Below are 20,333 nucleotides of genomic sequence, written 5' to 3'. Positions count from 1 at the left end.
ACTGGCCCTGCAGTCTTAAATTTACATCTATGAAGTTAAAATTACGAGTGCAAATGATGTTGTGATATAGCTGTTTATAAAACAGTGTTCCTCTGAGAGAGCAAAAGAGGATCTTCAAGGGCATCCCTTGAAGGGGTGAGGAGGGGAGGGGGCAGTCTCCTCAGTCCTGGTCCTTCTCTCCTCCAGCTACTCCCCACATCCCACTTCAGCCTATTAGTGTCTGTCTGACACGTCTGGCTGGTGTGAAGCATTTCCATCATATACATTAAAAAAGTTGGAAGAGCCAATTTTGAATATTTATTATTAAAGATTTTTTCTATTTTAACTTTAACACTTTTTATTTTTGTGCTCAAGATAGGAAAATTTTTTTAAAAATCAAGGGAACATTACCTACAAAGTAATATGTAAAGTATGTTTTTACCTTTGGAACTCTACATTTTAAAATATTTTTTTCAATATAAATCTCCACACACTTGGTAAATGTGGCAAAATTATTTGATTTAGTTTGAAACTGATGAACAAGAGTACTGTTTTCTCGTAGATTTTTTACAATATAAATAAAATAGGAAGTCCTTTTGTTTTACAATTCAAATGTGAACATCTTTTTTTTGAGCACCTGCTGTGTGGTAGATTCTACCAGGCTCATTCTATACAATAGCTAATTTAATATTCTCTAAGAAATAGTTTCCATCATCCCTAATTTGCAGATGAATAAATCAAAGCTTGATTTTTTCTATCTAGAACACATTTCTATTCAGAAATTTTTATAAAATATAACTTTGAGTAAAATTTCTGGGCTGATTATGCTTTAAGAAGTCATGTTTTAAATGTAGCAAATTTTATAATCTTCCTGCATAATAAATACCGTTATGTAATAGCAATAAATAAATAAATAAATAATATTACATATTTACCTTTAAAAACAACTTAAACTGCATCTTACAAATTTCTACATATTGTGCTTTCATTATCAATAAGTTCAAAAATAGTTTCCATTTCCATTGTGATTTCTTCTTCATACTCTAGGTTATTTAGGATTGTATTGTTTAATTTCCAAATATTTAGGGATTTTCCAGTAATCTTTTGTTATTGGTTTCTAATTTAATTGCATTTTGATCAGAGTAGTATTTTCATCCTTTTAAATTTGAGACTTGTTTTATGACCTAAAATATGCTCTATTTTGGTGATTATTCCATTTTCACTTGAAAAGAATGAGTACTTTACAGACGTTTAGTGTAATGTTTTGAAAATTTCAGTGAGGTTGAATTGGTTGATCATGTTGTTCAATAGCACTGATAGTCTGTGTACTGTATTTGTATAAATTACTGAGAGAGGAGTGTTGAAGTCTCCAATTATAATTGCTGATTTATTTCTCCCCCCACCCAAAAAAAGTCATGTTTAACCTGCATGTTTGGAACTCAGAATATTTCTGCTAAAAAAAACATTTTAAGGTGTCAATTAAGTAAAATGCCTCAAGGAACTTTGGCACCTAGCTTAAATGACTAATAGGTCTCGAATGGGCTGAAGCATTGAAGTATCTAATTCTTTTAGGTAACTTATTATTTAGGAAACTCAGAAGACTGATGCTCAGAATTTGGCTGGTGATGATCTAGTTTCATTTCTGATGCTCAATCTTTTGAGTTTGGGTGGAAAAGTGGCGGGGTTTGTATATGGGGGTGGAATGCAAGTACAGAGTCCTTGGCTTCCTAAGGAAGGTTAAGGCAGTTTGTTCCCCCAGAGCGCTATATTCCTAGGGCAGACATTCTAGCCACAATCTCCTGCTGTCCGCCTGTGCCAGATGACATAGTCCCTGCCCACCCAGATGGAGGGCCATCTTTGGCAGGCATGTTAAGGCTGCGTTGTCTTCACGCTTTGCTCTCACTGTTTCACTCTCAGAGTCTCCAAGGGTACCAGGTCAAGAATTTCCCAAATTTATCCGTGTCCTTCCCCTGCCTGTCTCTTAGGTAAGGCACTTAATTGCAAATTAAACCCTCCTTGAATATTGTCTGTAGCCTCCAGGTGAGAAGGGCCTCATCTGTGCCTTAGCATTTGTAGTCCCAGAATCTGGGAGAGTGCTGGCATTTGGTTGACTCTCATAAATATTGAATAAGTAAAGGAATAATGCAATCTAACACCTTCTCATTTTACTGACAGCTAAAACAATGGTAATCCTGTAAAGATAATCTAAATGGAAAAATATTTGTCAGCCATTGTATTAGTCCATTTCTGTTACTTATATCAAAATACACAGAACTGGATAATTTGTAAGAAAAATGAAATTTATTGTTTACAGTTTCAGAGGTTGGGAAGTCCAAAGTCCGGGGAACACAGTTGGTGAAGGCCTTGGTGGCAGCAACAGTGACCCAGGGGTCTCACATGGTAGAAGATGGTGGAGCAGAGAGAGGAAGACAAAGCTCCTTATTCATTGTCCTTTTAAAGCCCTCAGAACTATTTCCCTGATCACTACAATCTAATCACCTCTTCAAGGCCCACCTTTCAATTACAATAATAGGACTTCCCAGCCTCTTTACACTGTCACAGTGGGGGTTAAGTTTTTTGGGGCCATTCAACCCAAGGCAACCATGGTGTGTGTTGGCTCTGCATTCTAGTAGTATTAGTTCATATCAGGTTCTACCTGTTACTATCTGTGTGACTGTGGGGCACGAACCTCCATTAAATATAGCCTTCCTCATCTGCAAAATGTGGATAATGCTATCTACCTCTTATAAGGTCATTAGGACTAAATATAAAATCTTAGCCCAGAGCCTTATACATACTTAAGCTAGGCAGTTGCTATAGGTGAAAGACCTGTAAAAATAAAGAGTAAATTATAGCTGCCTTATATTATATTTCATCATCTAGTTTTGCTGAAAGTGTGTTCAGTTTTCTCCATTCTGAGTATTTAGAAATATAAATCTGTTTTGGTTTTATTGACAGGGTTTGAAACAGAATTGAACAATATGCAGGTTGAGCATCCCAAATCCAAATATTTAAAATTTGAAATACTCCAAAACCTAGAACTTTTGTAGTGCTGACATGATGCTCAAAGGAAATGGATTTGGGATACTCAACCAGTATATGTAATTTTGCAAATATTTCAAAATCCAAATAAAATTCAAAATCTGGAACACTTCTGGTTCCAGGCATTTTGGATAAGGGATATTCAACCTGTAGTTACAAGTTAATTCACATAAATTAGAGACAAGAAACAAATATAAAATGTTAATATTCAACAAGGTAAAGATAACATTTTTATGAATTTTGTAAATGTACTAAAAGATTTCTATTAAAAAATTGAGATTTATTTTATTTTATTGTAGTTGTCTTCATTGCAGTCCTCAAAGATTAGGGTCAGAAACACACTCTCTATACTGCTTTCTAAATCTAGTACCTTAATTTTTGCTTTTTCCTTTTCTGTGATAGAGAGTTTAATACTAAAGTTCAGCTTTTGGCTCTCTGAGCAGCGCGATGGTGGTTGTCAAGAACAAGAGCCTTACAAAAGGCAGCAAAAAGGGAGCCAAGAAGAAAGTGGTTGGTCCATTTTCTAAGAAAGATTGGTATGATGTGAAAACACCTTCTATGTTCAGTATAAGAAATATTGGAAAAACACTAGTCACCAGGACTCAAAGAACCAAAATTGCATTTGATGGCCTCAAAGGTCATGTGTTTGAAGTAAGGCTTGCTGATCTGCAGAATGATAATGTTGCATTTAGAAAATTGAAGCTAATTAGGATGTCCAGGGCAAAAACTGCCTGACTAACTTCCATGGCATGGATCTTACTTGTGACAAAATGTATTCCATGGTCAAAACAGGGCAGACCATGATTGAATCTCATGTTGATGTCAAGTCTACCGATGATTATTTGCTTCATCTGTTCTGTGTCGGTTTTACTAAAAAGTGCAACAATCAGATACAAAAGACTTCTTATGCTCAGCACCAATAGATACACCAAATCCTGAAAAAGATGATGGAAATCATGACTCAAGAGGTGCAGACCAGTGACTTGAAAGATGTGGTCAATAAATTGATTCCAGATAGCATTGGAAAAGACATGTAAAAGGCTTGCCAGTCTATTTATCATCTTCATGATGTCTTCCTTAAAAAAATAAAAATGCTAAAGAAGCCCAAGTTTGAATTGGGAGAACTCCTTGAGCTTCATGGTGAAGGTAGTAGTTCTGGAAAAGCTACTGGGGATGAAACAGGTGCTAAAGTTGAACGAGCTGGTGGATATGAACCACCAGTCCAAGAATCTGTTTAAAATTCAGACTTTTAATAGTGACAAATAAAAAATCACGTTAACGAAAACAAAAAAATAAACAAACAAACAAAAAAACAACTAAAGTTTGCTTTGCTGCAACTGTATGGAAAGGTTGAATGTTTTTAGTAGACAAATAAAATAAGATTTTCCTAGTAATGATCACTTAGAATACTACAGGAACCCGTAGTGAAATCTTAATTAAATTCCAAATATTAAGTGAAAGTTGTTTCATTTAATTTTTACCTAAATGTTTTTAAAAACTGGCTTTTAGTGTACCTTCATGGTTAAATCAGTCCCCTTAGATATCAACAATGTACTAGCAGTGGAGACTTTTTCTGACACTGATTCATTTGGAAAGCTCATTTAAGGAGTTAAACATCTCTCACTTGTCAACACGGAGGTAATTATGCACTATTAATTCTCATGTCATTTCAAAAAGTGCTATTTTAAAACTATTCATTTCATCAATCCTGAGAACTAGGATAAGGTAGACAGCCTGCTGTACACCAATTTAAGATGTGATTACATTGCTTTATTCCTGCAATGCACGAATCAGAAAGTTGATTTAATGTGAATACAGCTTTTGAAATGTTTCTTACTTCATTTTAAAAGATGAATATGATTAGGCAACCTTGAAAGGACAAAGGAGTTGATGTAGAAGAAAGGAGCTTTAATTTACTCTGCCATTTGCAGAATCAAGGTGGTGGGTGGGGAGGTTTGAGGAAGAAAATCAGGAAATGGTAGTTTTCTTTGTCCAATTTATCTAAATGAAGCTTTTGTGTGTATCTGCTCTCTACATATTATTAGCTGAGAATTAGAGTTGTTTAAACTTCTTTACATTGACCATCTATGAAGGAACTAGAATATAACTTTTATTCAAAATAAAGGAATTTTGTTGCTTAACTACTTAAAATTGCTTTCATAGGAACACTTTTAAATAAACGAGAGACTCAATATATCGTGTCAGATGTTTGCAAACATTGATTTCAACATTCTGCCAAGTTCGTGGGACTTGAAATTCATTAATATGCAGATTTTACGTAAATTTTAATGTATACAATTTTGGTTCTTTAAGCTATTTTTCCTAATTTTTTGACCTTGTGGAACAATTGTCAAGATAATTTTCAACTCAATTAACTTATAGGAGATGTTTCATTCTACAAAGGCATTGTACTATGGTTTTAAGCACTTTGTTTAACAGAAGATACATGGAAACAGTTTGTTTATAAATGAAACTATTCCCCACATGCAGTTTGAACTTCTACTGGTTTTATTTTGCGGTGTGTGGGTATGGGTGTGGGTGTGTGTTTTTGTCTGGAAGTGAAGAATTTTTAAAGTTATACTTTTGCTAACCCCAAAAGATCAGTGATGATGACATAACTGGTGTGTTGAATGTTGAGTCTGGTTGTGAAATGACCTAAAAAAAGAGAGCCTTGCTTGGTGATTCTTGACTTTTCAGGCTGTTTTATCACATTGCTTCAAGCATTAGGTATTTTGTCTCGTGACAGGTATGCTGGACTTTTGTATGTCGATTGTGTTTTGTCATGTTTAAGAATATTAATGATTTATGTAAGTTACTGTTGTAATAGGGTTAATTCTAGTGCTGACCCATTGAGACATTATTTTTTAGAATGCACGTCAAATTTTAAAGAAATTAGTTTTAAATTACTTAAACCTGTTACTTATGATTCTACCAAGATTCTAATAAAATTTCATTTCTATTCTTAATTCTTATCTTCTTGTGCAGTAACTGAATAAATATTAGGGTTTAAGGTCTTTTACAAAAGTCCCTTATTGTAATATTCCATTTAAGCATTTTGTTTTTTACTCCAAACCAGTAGCTATTTTTCTTGTTCATTAGAATTATAATCATAATGGATTTTGGTTTTCTTACGAATTGGCAAGAAAGAAAAGTTGTATTTTGTAAACTTAACTTTGGTATATCTGAATTGATTATTCAGATTTTAATGGCCAGCATCACCGATTTCTACATTCAGCAAATTTTTGTGGATCTCAAAGGAAGGCCAGAGCCCAGCTTTTACAAGAAAAAAAATGTTTTAGACACAGATTCTGCTGTATAGGAGCTTGTGTTTTATTTGGGGAGACAAGACATGTACATAAAATAATTAATACTGAAGTACATCATGCAGCATTTAGCAAAGGAAAACCAAGTACAGAATGGAATGATTGCTTTCTCACCAGAAGGATGTGCCTCGAATTGGACCTTGAAGGTTGTATGGCATTTTTTAAGTGGAGAGAAATGGAAAGAATAGGAATAAAGGATGTGTGATGAATATGAGCATGTGATGTTGAAGGATAGTTAGGAAGTGCTCAATTTGAAGGAGAGATTCATATGGTATCAAATTTGGGATTCGAAAAGACAGACCAGGTAGAAGACAGGAAGGAAACTATATTAACATGTAAAACCTAAGATTTATCAGATGTTTTACTTTAATTATGTCACTTAATTCTCAAAATATATTCCTGTTGTTTGATATTGTGACTCCAATTTTGCAATCATAAAAGCTTGATCTTAGAATCTTGCTGAAGGACGCCAAACTAGGAAGTGGGTAGAGCTGAGATGTGAATGTTCAAGTCTGTGTTATCAAAGTCTCTGCTATTTCACCTGTGCCTTACTATTAACAGTGGCAGAAGATGGATCGTCTTGCTGCTTATGCAGATTGAACATGCACAAAACATAACACCTCATCTTTACTTCTCAAATCAACTTCTTCTCGCTTATTTTTCTGAATGGCTTCACCGTTCTTTTAATCACTCAGACTTAAGACACTGGAGTCATATATTACTCTTAAACTTAGCTTTTATTTTACACATGATGTTTGAATGAAAAATGTAGGAAGAAATGGAAAAATAATAGATGATAAATTGAAACCATTGTTCTTAATTATCTGTTACTGTGGTAAGCTTCACTGCTTGGTGATCACCAGTGAACTATCTATACTATCTGTGTTACACAACTTACTAGATATTATCTATTGCAGATTTCAGCATAGTATCTGGAAGGAGTTGATTCAATGATCTAATCTTAGCCTTGTATATTTTGTCATAATTTGGTAAGATTTTTTTGGCATACCTTTTTTGTCTCCATATTTCAGTATTTGATTATACATTGATTTGGATTAGTGTTTTCCTTGTCAGCTTTTTTTTTCGCCTTTCCAATAACATTATAGAAAAGGAGGGTGATTTCATGGATCTCCACAATATCTTCCCTGCACTTTGCTCATCACCGTAAAGTTGGGCACCTTATAGTCAATATGCATCTGCTGAATTACGTTACCCGAAATGATCTAAAACATTGATGTGTGAGACACCTGTAGTGTTGTTTCTGTTCCCATAGCTATATATAGCCAGTGCCAACCACCACCTACTGGCTCATTAACCACAAGCCATTCATGGCAGCAATTTGACAATATTAGCAAAATGATCAAGAGACCTCTTTTAATGGACAATGGAGTGCTCTTCAAAAAAATGTTGAAACCCTGTTGTTTCTGCGAACTCCATCATCAGGTCTAGTTTAATGAGTAACACTGTCTAATCAAGAAGCACTTTATAGTGATAGTTTAGATTCTGGGATTTCCTTGTGGCTTAGTTAGAAGTGAAACGTGAGTATTTCCACTCCCAAGAACTGAGAGGCTTTGACTTTACCAGAATTCATGCCCACTGCCCTCCCTCCCCCCCATAGCTATAAAACCTGGATTTATTATAAAGACAACTACTTGAAGGCACTGGAGTGTGAAGGGAAGTGGGAAGCCTGGTAGGGTGTGCACACTGGCACAGAGGAGGGAGGGAGGGAGCTACAGAAGTGAGTTCTCACCGCTGCAGCTTTTAGCCTGGGGCCAAATGAATACACGTGGCCCAGACACTTTGGGGAAAAGCTCACAGTCTTTCTGGCCTGGGAAGCAGAACAGTGAAGCCCTTTAACTTTGGGAGCCACCATCCTTCGGGTTTGGCCCCGGTCCTTACGCTCACATGATGGTTCTTGAACTCCAGACAGCACCTGGAGTTACTAAAGGCAGGAAGACAAAGAGGAGGAAAAGCCTACGAGGAAAAAGTAGCAAAGGAGCTTGTCACTTTATAAAGGGTTTCCCCCAAACCCACCCAGTGTCTTCCACATAAATCTCATTAACAAGGACTGTGTCATATGATCCCCCTGGCAGAGGCTGAAGTTGTGAAGTGTAGTTTTTAAAATCTAGGCACATTGCCGTCCCCGGTAATGTCAGGGCTCTATTAGCGAAGATTGACTAGGCAACCAACAGCATCTGCCAGTAGATATGGATGTCTTAATATGCTAATCCTCTTCTAGAACCTACTGCCACTGCTGTGAGATCTTCCGGCAGGGAGGAAAAGCATCCTTCACACACTAGCACAGCTTTTTACTTAATGTTTATAGGACTAAATACGTTATGTCTCAAAGAGGCTCCTATGATTGCCATTCGCAAGGGAAACAGCTGAAGCAGCTCAGTGTAGTGTGTACTGTGTCGTTCTGTATTCCTCGTGGCTCTGGATAGGACTTCACTTCTTCAACTCTGCACTGCTCACTCATGCTGTGACTTGAGAACATTGCTTATCCAACCAAACATGTTAAGAAGAAATGATGTAGGACCTGGGAATTTTTATTTTTAATAAGCTCCCCTCTCTCAAGAAGCATTTCCAAATTATTGATAATCTACTAAAAATGGTTAGGTAAGCAAAAATTGATTCCATAAACTTATTTAATAGCTTTTAAATTTATCAATAAGTTTGAGTGAACTTCAACAAATCCTAAACTGGTGTTTAAACACATGCTTCCCAACTTTTGATGCCATAGTGTATGTATAAGATAGGCACCGTGGAAGGTCCAGGAGGACAGGAACCATATCGGTTAGCTTGTAACCACCAAGAAGACAGGCACCATGTCTGCTAGCCTGTAACCTACAAGAAGACAGACATCATGCCTGTTACCGTGTAATCTCCAAGAAGACAGGCATCATGTATGTTTTATGCCAGCACCTGGCCCGGGGCCTGGCAATATACATGTTAATACAGGATTTTAAAAATTTTTTAACTATTCAACTAATATTTTGATGCTATTAAATTAAAACTTTTTTCTTTGCCTTTCAATAAAATAACTTTCCCTTCTAAGTTGCTTTGCAATTCTTGAGACCACAGGGTTAGGAGGATCTGGCTTTCAACTTTTTTCTTGACCTAAAACATCATTTTAAACAAAATTCTCAGATCTGTGAGTTATATTCATTGCTGTCTTTTTATTATTGTTGTATGTCTGTTTAATTTTCTGTAGAAAACATAAAGCATTTTTATTATTGAAGGTTATATAGAAGTAGGGAGAATGACATAATGAACTGTTTTATACCAGTTATTCACCTTTAACAATTTTCTCATATCTAACCTTTTAAAATCTTTATCCTCGATTACCCACTCTCCCATTTCTCAGCAACTAGATTATTTGGAAGCAAATATTTGGATTCTGTATTGAACAAATAAGCTACAGAGAAAATTATAAGACAGTAGAATATATTTGAGTACTAATTTGATATTAAGGAAGTATTATTATTATTTTAGATGTGTTAACAGTATTGTGGTATGCAGTAAAAGAGCCCCTACCTTTGAGAGATACATTCTGAAGTATTATGAAGTATTTGAGAGATATATTCTGAAGTATTTACATTCATAGTAAGACACGTTATAAATAAATGTAATCTCAGGGATTTGCTTAAAATTTGCTTTTTAAAAATTCTTTGTCACAAATCATTTGAATAAATGATACAGTGAATTCAGTATCTAGTTTCCTCACAAATAAATAAAAACTTTTCCGAATAGCCTTTCCATCCCCAGGTCTTGAAGCCCCGTCGGGACAGGCACCAGTCCACAGTTTCAGGAGAGGACCCCCAGGCCAAGAAGGGCTTGAACTCCCTTCTCTCCTCCGCTCGTGAATGGGGCATCCCGTTAGGCAGGCAGGAGCACGTCTTCCGTGGGATTTAGAATTGAACTCCTTGGCTTCAAAAACAGAGATTTTAATGATCTAGCACTCTAATTATATTTTCTCAGTTGTTTTCTGACATGATATTTAGCAATTGTTGCTTCCAGGACATATTTTGTCTTTTTAAGAATTTTAATTCTGCCCTTTATCCACCATTCTCTGTCTTTTTTTAGTGCATTTCCTGTAATCAATTTGTTTATTGAAAGCAGAGAAAATAACATTTGTTGAATACCTGTGCTGGAGAATTTGTGTAGTTAGATGCTCATTTAATTTCCAGAGCAGATGTATATTCCCTACATTCCAATTGTGCAAACACTGAATCTTAGGCTTGGAGAGGTCAAAACCACCCTGAGATCAGCAGTTCATAGGTTAGCCAAGATTTGGATTCTAGTTTCGCTGACTCCACACTCCAATTTTACCATACTATTAATATTTTATATTTTCCTAAATGTTACTCAAAACTTCTTTAAGTTTTATACTTGAAATTTATTTTTTTCCAACACAGGACCAATTATATTTTACTTAGATTCAGAAATCATTTCCTAAATTACAAAAGACCTCTAGGGAGACTCTCTGAACTTAACTTTTACATTTTTCTGTATAAATGTACATACAGTGTGGGTAGGTAATCAAGAGATAGCCATTTCCAAAGGTCAGAAATCGAACTGAACAGTAAAGTATAAAGAGTTTTAAGAAAAATGCCATTTTAACAATAAATGAGAAAAATATGCTGTATAAGAAAAGACACAGAATGTTTTGCAGTTCCAATTTTACAAAGAAAGTCATGTCTTGGCATTTTTAAATGGGGCTGTAAATTTAGTAATATTTCAGTGGTAATAATAGGATGTTAAATATGACTCTTCATTCCTGAGATTTTAGGTTTTCTTAATGATAGTTACCATTACTGAGAGCGACCAACCTTGAGAGTGTATTTAACTTAGATTTTGAAGTAATGCTTGTTTCGACTTCAATTTCTGTGACCCAGAAATATTGATGTGCTAATTTTCTGAGTTCAAAACTTTTAAAAAATGTTTTTGTCCTTGCTTAAATGGGAAATGCTGGCTAAATGTCTTGGAGAATACAGTATTTTGAGGAAATGACAAGAAATATTGATTTACTTTATTCTTATTCCCTCAAGCAGAACAGCCATGAAATATGTTCAATTCCTTCTCATTTCTATCTGCAGATTACACTGACTTGTGGTGCAGATGACAGGGGTGGACATGACAGGGGCATGTTGACATTTACTAGGATTTGACTTCCAAGCTTTAGAGATGAAAAGCATACTAACAAATTCAACTAGAACTTTATTCACATAATTATTGTGGTGCTAAATTTTGCTCGTTAAAATCATGAGTGTAGATCTGACATAGAAAATCTAGACAAAAACAATTCCTGTTGGACTAAAACCATATTTAATAAGAAGTCAACACGTTACCTGCTTTGGAAATGTTTTGGAAAACTTAAACTATCAAACATGTAATCCAGATTAATAATTTTAAAAAATGTATCATTAAGTGAAATTATATTCGAACTGAGTTAAATAATGTTATATCAGATATTGATTTTTTAAGTATGAGAAGTTAGAATTTAACTTAATCTGATTTTTATAGAATTTTCAAATATGTCAACTCTTCCTCGGTTAAGTGATGGGTGACTGAATTCTTCCAGAACTGTAATATCTCTTTAAGAGCGGCACAGTTTAATTTTAAGTAACCTTAAGAGAGTCTCCAAGGTTGGAGGCACTGTCTGCTTATTTCCCTCTAGGAGCACCTGTGCAAACGGACACATTTCCTAAGGTCTGCCATAAACTCAATGCCCGTGCTGTACGCCTGTTCCTCATATTAAGTTCTGCTTCAGAAGCCCTCTTGTTCTGCTGGATTGCCATGATTACCGCCCTTATCTCTGGTGTGTAGGATGAGAGAAGCGAGCGTGATTAAGCTACTGATTGCAGCTATTGACAGAAATGCCTACCAGCACTCCGTATTTCCTCCTCTACATCTGAAATACCACATTTCTCCAATATATTTATCCCTGGAGCTGCACAAGGTCAATAGGCACAAACTTATTTATAGGGCATTCCATAACATGTGTATCATGTTAAAAATTCATGTGCAAGTTGAGTTAGCTTACTTATTCCTGTTGGCATCCTGTTTGAATGATTCTTTCAGTCACCATGCACCTTTTCAAATGGCTCTTTAAAAGAGGCTGCAATTAAATTTTTATTATGCACAGAGTTGTCTGAGATTCAAGATGGTGAATTTGAATTTTTGAGGGATCTGTATGTCAATAATCAAAGTTTCTTGAGGGCAAAAGGAGGTAGCTATTGACGTCTCTCGTTTTGGTGATAGAAGAATGAAGTTCATTGTACAGATAATTCTCCTTTTTCAAGTTGAGCTCCTTTAATGCCTTTAGGGAAGGGGCTGTCAGAGATGGTGATTGTATTCACTGTTGCCCCCACCCTCACATCTGTTATGGACGTGTCTTGGTGAAGCTTGATCACTGCTCACTGTCAGCACAAAACCATATTAAGAGAAAAACCTGAGAAAACTGTTTCTTTATTGCAAAAGTATAACTGATAGCCTGCTTCTTTGATCTTACACCTTTATAATGAATATGTGAGTAGATCACTACCTCATCTCTACTGAGGATGCAGCATTATTGACATATGTTGTAAGGGATGAATGGGGCAAGAAAGAAAGGCAAGATGGCTACTTCGGGCAGGGACATGTGGGGCACATAAATCTTACAGGGTTGGGTTTGTGAGGCACCTTAATCTCTTACCTGGACAATAGTAATCAACAACAAGCTAAAAATGATCTAGTTTACAATTGGTCAGGCTCATGCATTATATGTTAATTCCTATAATTAGCTTAAATTTCAGAAGTTGCTTTTTTTTATTCTGATGCAAATTATATGGGTTTATTCTTTCTATACATTTATTTCTGCTGAGATCTGGAGGTGGATTAAACTTAAGGGGTTCAATGGATATTAGGTGTCTGAACAGAGAGTGGTCATGACCAAGGAGTCAGATAATAATGCTGACAGAATTAGATACCAGTGGGAAGAAAGAGAATCTAGTCTGTGTCAGGGAGCGCCAAGACCACCCTCAGGTTCAATGATTTTCTAAAAGGACTCACAGAAAGCAGAAAAGCTGTCACACTCACAGTTGTGGTTTATACAGCAAAATGACACACATTAAAATCAGCAAAGGTCAAAGAAGTATAGTGCAGAGTCAGGGAGATGCTAGCAGTGAGCTTCCAGTTGTCTTCTCCCAGTGGACTTGTGTGGACAGTGCTTAATTCTCCCAGCAGTGATGTGTGATATATAGTCAACCAGGGCAGCTCACTGGTCTTGACGTCCAGGAATTTTGTTGGTAGTTGGTCTTGTAGGCATGGGGCACCTGCATGGATAACCTTAGTTACTCAGTCTCCAGCCCCTCCAGAGGTCATACTGATATAGTGTGTCCCAAGGCCCCAGGTGAACAAAAACACATGTTAGCATAAACTCTCTGGTATGGCCCAAGGCCCCGTATATAAGGACACTGTTGTTGGGCAGGATATTCCAAGGATTTAAAAGATATGTCCTAGGAGCCAGTCAAGGGCCAGTCTTTTCTTAAGAATGTGCAGTCTGAACACATCAGTACTGCTGAGTTAACCCTTTACTGCACAAGTCTATGCTGACACACAGGGAAATCAAATCTCAGTTGAGCTGCGTGGATGAGGGTCTTGGAAACAAAACAACAATTATTATTATTATTATTTTTTTAAATCTGTGCATATAGACACATGGCCTTTTATGAAGATGTTACTACCTATTTACTAAGAGCCTAATTAGTGGAAGATTTAGCAATAGTCAAATTGGGATGGTCCAAAGTATTTGCATGATAGATTTATCTTTTCCCTGTCACAGTACCTGAGGCTTACTGTTACTGCTTCAGTGAGATAGGGATACCTTCCTTTCTACTTTTCATCAATGGGGTTGACTATAGTGATTTAGATTGGATTTATTTCTTATTGGTTATTTTATGTAACTTTTTTGTAATGCTTGTTTTGAGATTATAAGAATTAAATGAGAACAATGCATGTAGAAGTACTTTATTAACTGAAAAACACTACATTTCACCAAATGTGTTCTATGAAATATTAGTTTCCAAAACTGTTACTGATTTGATGAAAAGGTCAACTGAGTTTGAGAAACACTAGGTAAACAAAGTCAACCTCTTTTTTTAAAGCAAGACTTCTCAGAGCCTTTCAAAAGTTAAAAGCATGCTTTGATTCTTCAAGTGTTAGCCAAACTTCTTTAGTTGTAGAAACTTTTTTCTTGGAATATTGAATGAGATGATGAGTACAACACAGAATGGGAGGTGCGTGGAACCGTATTGACTATTATTATTTTGAAATCTTGAAGCCAAGTTTTTTTTGTTTGTTTGTTTAGAACATACTCTTGAAATTATGCAAAAAGTTGATATTTTCTAGCACTAATCCATTATGTAGCATTATACGTAGCTGTCTTTGTTATGAGATAATGTCTGAAAAAAGTAATTAAAATATTTGGTGCTAAAATATTTCATTGTATTTTGTGAATGTAAATCGAGAAAGTATGTTTACTTTTATAATTATCTGATAGAAATGCTGTAGCTTTATTTTTCAACTATATATTTAGGTATCAAAGGGGCTTTTGTTAAAAGAAGCTTCTTATGTATTTTTGAAAAGGTTCCTTATTTATAACCTAATGCTTATCACATATGGAGTATAAATAATACATTAACTTTCATTCTGGTGAAATTCTGTTTATTTTCAAAGAGGTCAATAGGAAACACCCTAGATAAATGATTATAATACTGCTATTGAAGATTCCATTTTTTAGGGCATCGTATTCTTCATGACCAGAGTTATTTACTGCAGCATGAAGACATAACATTCAGTGCCAAGAGTAAAGTTTCTTGAGTTATTTTCTGTAACGGTAGAATGAATAGCACTTAAAATTTGAAATGATCAGTAAAGAAAAACCCAAGGGTTTTTCAAAGATCCTTTAATTTCTTTCCTTCTTCTGTCTTAGGGCATTCCATAAGTAAAAGAAGAAATAAAGATGAACATCTGATTTGACATAGCTAGAATCTTAAAGGAACCAGAGACTCTGATGTTGTCCTTTTTAAGTAAGGGATGAAAATAATGTGTTGTTATAGAATCATTCTTTCCCCTGTTTGACATCCTAACCCTTCATCACCCTAGTGAAATCTATTATTTACAATTATCAGGAACTTTACTTATTTCTCAATTATCTCCAAGTCTTTTCTTTCTTTGTCCTTGAAACTCTTCTACCTGGTAGCTAAGATAGGAGGTGTAATTTATTTAGTGATTTTGGTAGTGGATTTTTATTTATTTTTTTATAGGCTAAATGTAAGCTCTCCTCCCCCACTTTAACATCAGCATCCTAATGAGTGAAAGCTACTCCTTTTCACTGACGATGCTTCCATGTGGAATAGGGCAGGGAGCACTGAGCACGGGAACACTGAGCACGGGAGCACTGAGCACGGGAGCATGGGCTGTGAGACAGATTGCTTGGATTTGAACAGCTGCTTCATCACTCATTAGCTGCGTGTCTGTGGGCAAATTACTTAACCATTCTGAGCCTGCTTGGTTTCCCATCTGTGAATGAAGGTAAAAATAGTACCTACTCCATAGAGTTGGTGTGAGCATTACCATTGTGTTAATACATGCAGAGTGCTTAGAATAGTACCTGGCATGTAGAAAGTGCTCGGTAAATTTTAGGTGTTATTTTCTTAAGCTATGGCAAGATTACATTTTACTGATATTCACAAAATTCAAACTTTCTCGAAACTTAATTTGGATTGGAGTACATTCTCAATAATATCAAATGTATTTCTTCAAATACATCTTCAAGACAATGAATAAATAAATGTTCTGATTTAACCAATATGAATATCTTCCATTTAGAGGAAGAAATACATTCTACTCTGAGTCCTTGTGTACTTAAGACTTCTGATTTATGCCGTGGGTCTGAAATTGGTCAACCCACACACGCATATTTGGCCTAGCAGTATTTTGTTTTGATCTTGGTTTGTCTTGTTTTTGAAATTCTTTTAAACAGGGCATGCAATCACAGGCCACAGGATTTGCCATGATCTACTATCTCAAATTCTTGTCTTATTCACCCCTTTAGGCTTCTGAGCCCATAACTCCTTTACTTAAGATGAACTTTATGTAATATCTGGCCTAAATTTCACCTAGGGAGTCTTTGTATACTGAGGAGGACTGTAAAAATGGTGTTCCTTTTCCTAGAGACTTGTTTTCAATCATAAAGACTTGTTTGTTTTCAACCATAAATACATTTATCATGTATTTCCTTGATAACTAAGTGATGCTGGAACCCAAAAGTTGATGTCATATTCCTGCTAAAAAGGTTAGTTTGGAGAAACTAATTCAATAAATAGCATAATTATACCCAGTAGCATTGGCTGTTTCAACATACAACAGAGTGAAATGATTTTAAAAAGAATTTCTGAATTAATATAACTGATATAGTCCTAAAAATGTTTGGATTCAGCCTAATAGGCAGTATAAGCATAGGTGAAGAATATTGAGCACTTTCTTTTGACTATAGTAGTCAGAACTCTGTAACAGATCTTGAATGTCCACAAATTCATAGGAGGTGTCTTTTTGTTTGACTTGTGCTTTGTTTATCTGCCCATCACAGTTAACTTCTTTCAATAAGAATGATGCCCTCTGAGTAATGCCCCTGTTGTGAACTAAGAAAGACCTATGAATTATTAATAACCCTCAGGGTTGCAGAGCCCTTGTAGGAATGAGAGCAGTGTGCTCTGTACAACAATTCAGTTCACCTGATCTTGACAAATTAGGAGCATCTAAAACATACTCCTGCTTGTTAATACAAGAAGTGGGGAAAGGTGACTTGGAAATACATCAATATTTAGCCCTTTTGTAGAATCTCAAAAGGATAATAGGGAACAGTGTTTCTTCATAAATAACTGTCTCTCCTATCTTTATGGTTTAGTGTGGTAGGCTAATGCCTCTCTGTCAGGGTAAGCTTTATGGTTCAATTTCCGCTGTATTCTTTGAGAAACAACTGGGGAAAAAAACTAAAAACACAATTATAAAGATGCCTACTTCATAATCATTTAGTCCTGTTTATAGAACTTGATCTTTTTCAAGTATATATTCTCCTCTGTATTAAGCCGATAGGCAATGAGAGCAAATAAAACTCTTTACAAGAGTAGCAATTGTTTTATCAATAGCCCAGCTTGTGTGGGAATCTTGACAGAAGGATTAGAAGTTGTGGCCACATTGAAACATAAAATATGTAATGTTGTTCTACACAAGGAGATGAGCTTTGAAACTTTCTAAGTGTGTGCACTCTTGGTACTTACTACAGTACAGTGACAAGTGAAAATTTTGTTTTAGGAAAGATAAAGACTATTGTATATTTATTAGACAATTATACTATTGACCTGTTTTTCATTTTTGTTGAAGTATATCATGCAAATAGTGAACTGTGCAGATCTTATATGTAGAGCTCAAATTATTTTTCTATATGTGTACAATCATGTTTTCACCATCCAGAATAAGATATAGACTATTTCAAAGTCATGAAGGATCCCTCATGCATGCTCCCAGTCAGTACCTCATCATCTGACATATATCACCATAGACTGTTTTTGCCTGTTTTTGAACTTCACGTATAGATGGAATCATGCATTATGTTTTCTGTTATGTCTTTTTTTTTACAGTCAATAGTATGTCTGTGAGATTTATCCATATATAAAGCAGTACCATTTATAATTTAGGCATTTACCTTATGGATTTTTTTAAGTCAGGCTGCTTATTAAAGTAAAATATTTCCCTGGTGTGAGCAGAGTAATTATAGTAGATACCGTGATACACAGGTATGTGTAAGTGCTTCAACAATTGTTAGAATCACTACCATGATTTTTGTACTCCAAATCCAGCACCAAATAATAAGTATAATATTAATATAAAGGTCCTCAAAATGTTCCTTTTCTGTTGTTCTGACTAATCTAAGAGCAGTGAGCTCTCCATTGTGTAAACTAGCAATAGCTTAATATTTGTAGTTACTTATGCTGGAAGTTGTAAATTGCCATTCTTGTGGTCTTGCTGAGAATCAAATTGCATTTGTGGGCCGGCAACACCCTTGTTAGCCATCCCACTGGTATGATAATTAGAGATTCCTGCTAGTTTTGGCTTGTGTAAAAAAGTAACACAGGTGGGCAAATTTACATACATGACTTCAATAACAAATTGTTACAGTTTCTCAGAAGGTTAATTTTTGCATTTTGTGTAGATTGTTCATAATCAATAGTGTGATTACCTTTCTGTCATTTTTAGATATATAGTCTTCTTCGATGAGGTGACCATGTTAAGAAGAGGCATAGGCAGTGTATGAACATTAAATCCAGTTTATCTGGTTTTATCTCATCTCTTTCCCATACAGAAAAATGAGAAGGAAAACGTTTCTCCAGAAAAGACTCTTTTAAGTGTATATCTATTCCTTCTGAGATGTTCATCTCCTCACAGCTTTTACATCTTCCTTTTATTTTATCATGTTTTATGAACATAAGTTAGCTTAGTTAAGCAGGTTCATAAAACAATTGTCTTGTACTGCCAGATGTTCAGGGCCATTTTTCAATACTGATCTGTTGTCAGCTGCTGCTATGGACTTAATTGTGTACCCTCCTCCCCCCCGCCCCCAATTCATGTTAAAGGACTAACCTCCAATGTGATGTGATGCTATTTGGAGATGAGCCCTTTGGGAGATAATTAGGGTTAGATGAGGTCACGAGGGTGAAGCCCACATGATGGGATTAGTGCCCTTCTAAGAAGGGATGCCTTCTCTCTCCCTCCCACCATGTGAGGACTTAGGGAGAAGGTAGCCATTGCAAGCCAGGAAGAGCGCCCCCACCTGAACCCAGTTGTGCTGGTACCCTAATCTTGGACTTCCAGACTTCTGAACTTGTGAGAAAATAAATTTCTGTTGTTTAAGTCATGCGGTCTGTGGTATTTTGTCATAATAAAATGAGCTAATATAGTTGTCATTCAAATTAATAATGAAGTAGTTTAGGCTGCCCTTTAAATATAAATCATTGCCAATATTTGTTTATTTTGATTATTTGTAGATCCTTTTTGATGTTCTGAAGAATTTATTTTCTAGCCAAAAAGACATATAAAAGATCAAATTTTCATATTCTTCAAATGGCTTTTACTCCCTTGCCTCAAGCCAACCCCCCCAGCCCCCCCCAAAACAAACAAAAACTTCCTCTCCAAAATCAGTCATCACACCACCTGTCTATGTATTTGATATGAATTATTTGTTCTTCTTCAGGAATCGTATTATTTTATTAAGTATTCGATGCTTTGAGTGCACTGGATCGTGCTTAGGATGTCAAGGCAACAGGCAATATGGAGTTGCCTTTAAGTATTTTACTCTTGAAATTTTCAGCTCTGGCTAAAGTATGATAATATTTATGGTGAATTAGTACTTAAAAATATTTTTTTATTTTATTGATCACTTCCTTTATCTTAGAGAAAAATTGCATCACCATTGTGTGCTGTGTCTAGTATTTTTTAAATCAACTTTTATTTATGTTGCTATAGCCCTAACCCAGACAGTGCTTGGGAGTCCTGACAGGAGTTCTACGTATTTAATAATTTGTTCACTGATTTTTCAGAATGGATACCAGCTGTAAAAAACACGCTCACCCTTTATATTGTATGCTAAGAGGAAGTTCCTGCATTTGTAATATTTAGTGCACACGTATTGATGATGGGGGGGAGATCTAGGAAGATATCAAAACTCATCTGTGCAGTTGACATTCACTGAGAAGGGGAATAAAGCAGGGAGAGCAAGTTATGGTACGGGAAGGTCTGCTGGCAAAAAATGCTTAGCTCCATTTGGGAAATGTTGAGTTTGGTTACTGAAAGTCATCCATGATTCTGAGTCTCAAGAAAGAACATAGCTAGAAATAAAGAGTTTGGTGGTCATGAGTATATGAAAAGTAATTTTAGTCACTGGATTTA

The 20,333-nt window shown here is 35.6% G+C and overlaps 1 protein-coding gene and 2 pseudogenes across 6 annotated transcripts in view; all 3 read left to right on the top strand.

Moving 5' to 3' along the window:
* The window catches only part of PRKN (parkin RBR E3 ubiquitin protein ligase), a 1,299,935-nt gene that overhangs the window by 18,861 nt on the left and 1,260,741 nt on the right, over window positions 1–20,333 (top strand). The gene's annotated exons all lie outside the window — the stretch shown is intronic.
* Window positions 1–20,333, top strand: part of LOC134378573 (small ribosomal subunit protein eS25-like) — a 138,417-nt pseudogene that overhangs the window by 18,805 nt on the left and 99,279 nt on the right.
* Window positions 3,469–4,287, top strand: LOC134378853 (small ribosomal subunit protein eS1-like; annotated as a pseudogene).

Source organism: Cynocephalus volans, chromosome 5 (genome assembly GCF_027409185.1).
Source record: "Cynocephalus volans isolate mCynVol1 chromosome 5, mCynVol1.pri, whole genome shotgun sequence".
NCBI classification, from domain to species: domain Eukaryota; kingdom Metazoa; phylum Chordata; class Mammalia; order Dermoptera; family Cynocephalidae; genus Cynocephalus; species Cynocephalus volans.
This window is presented reverse-complemented; position numbering and strand designations above follow the sequence as displayed.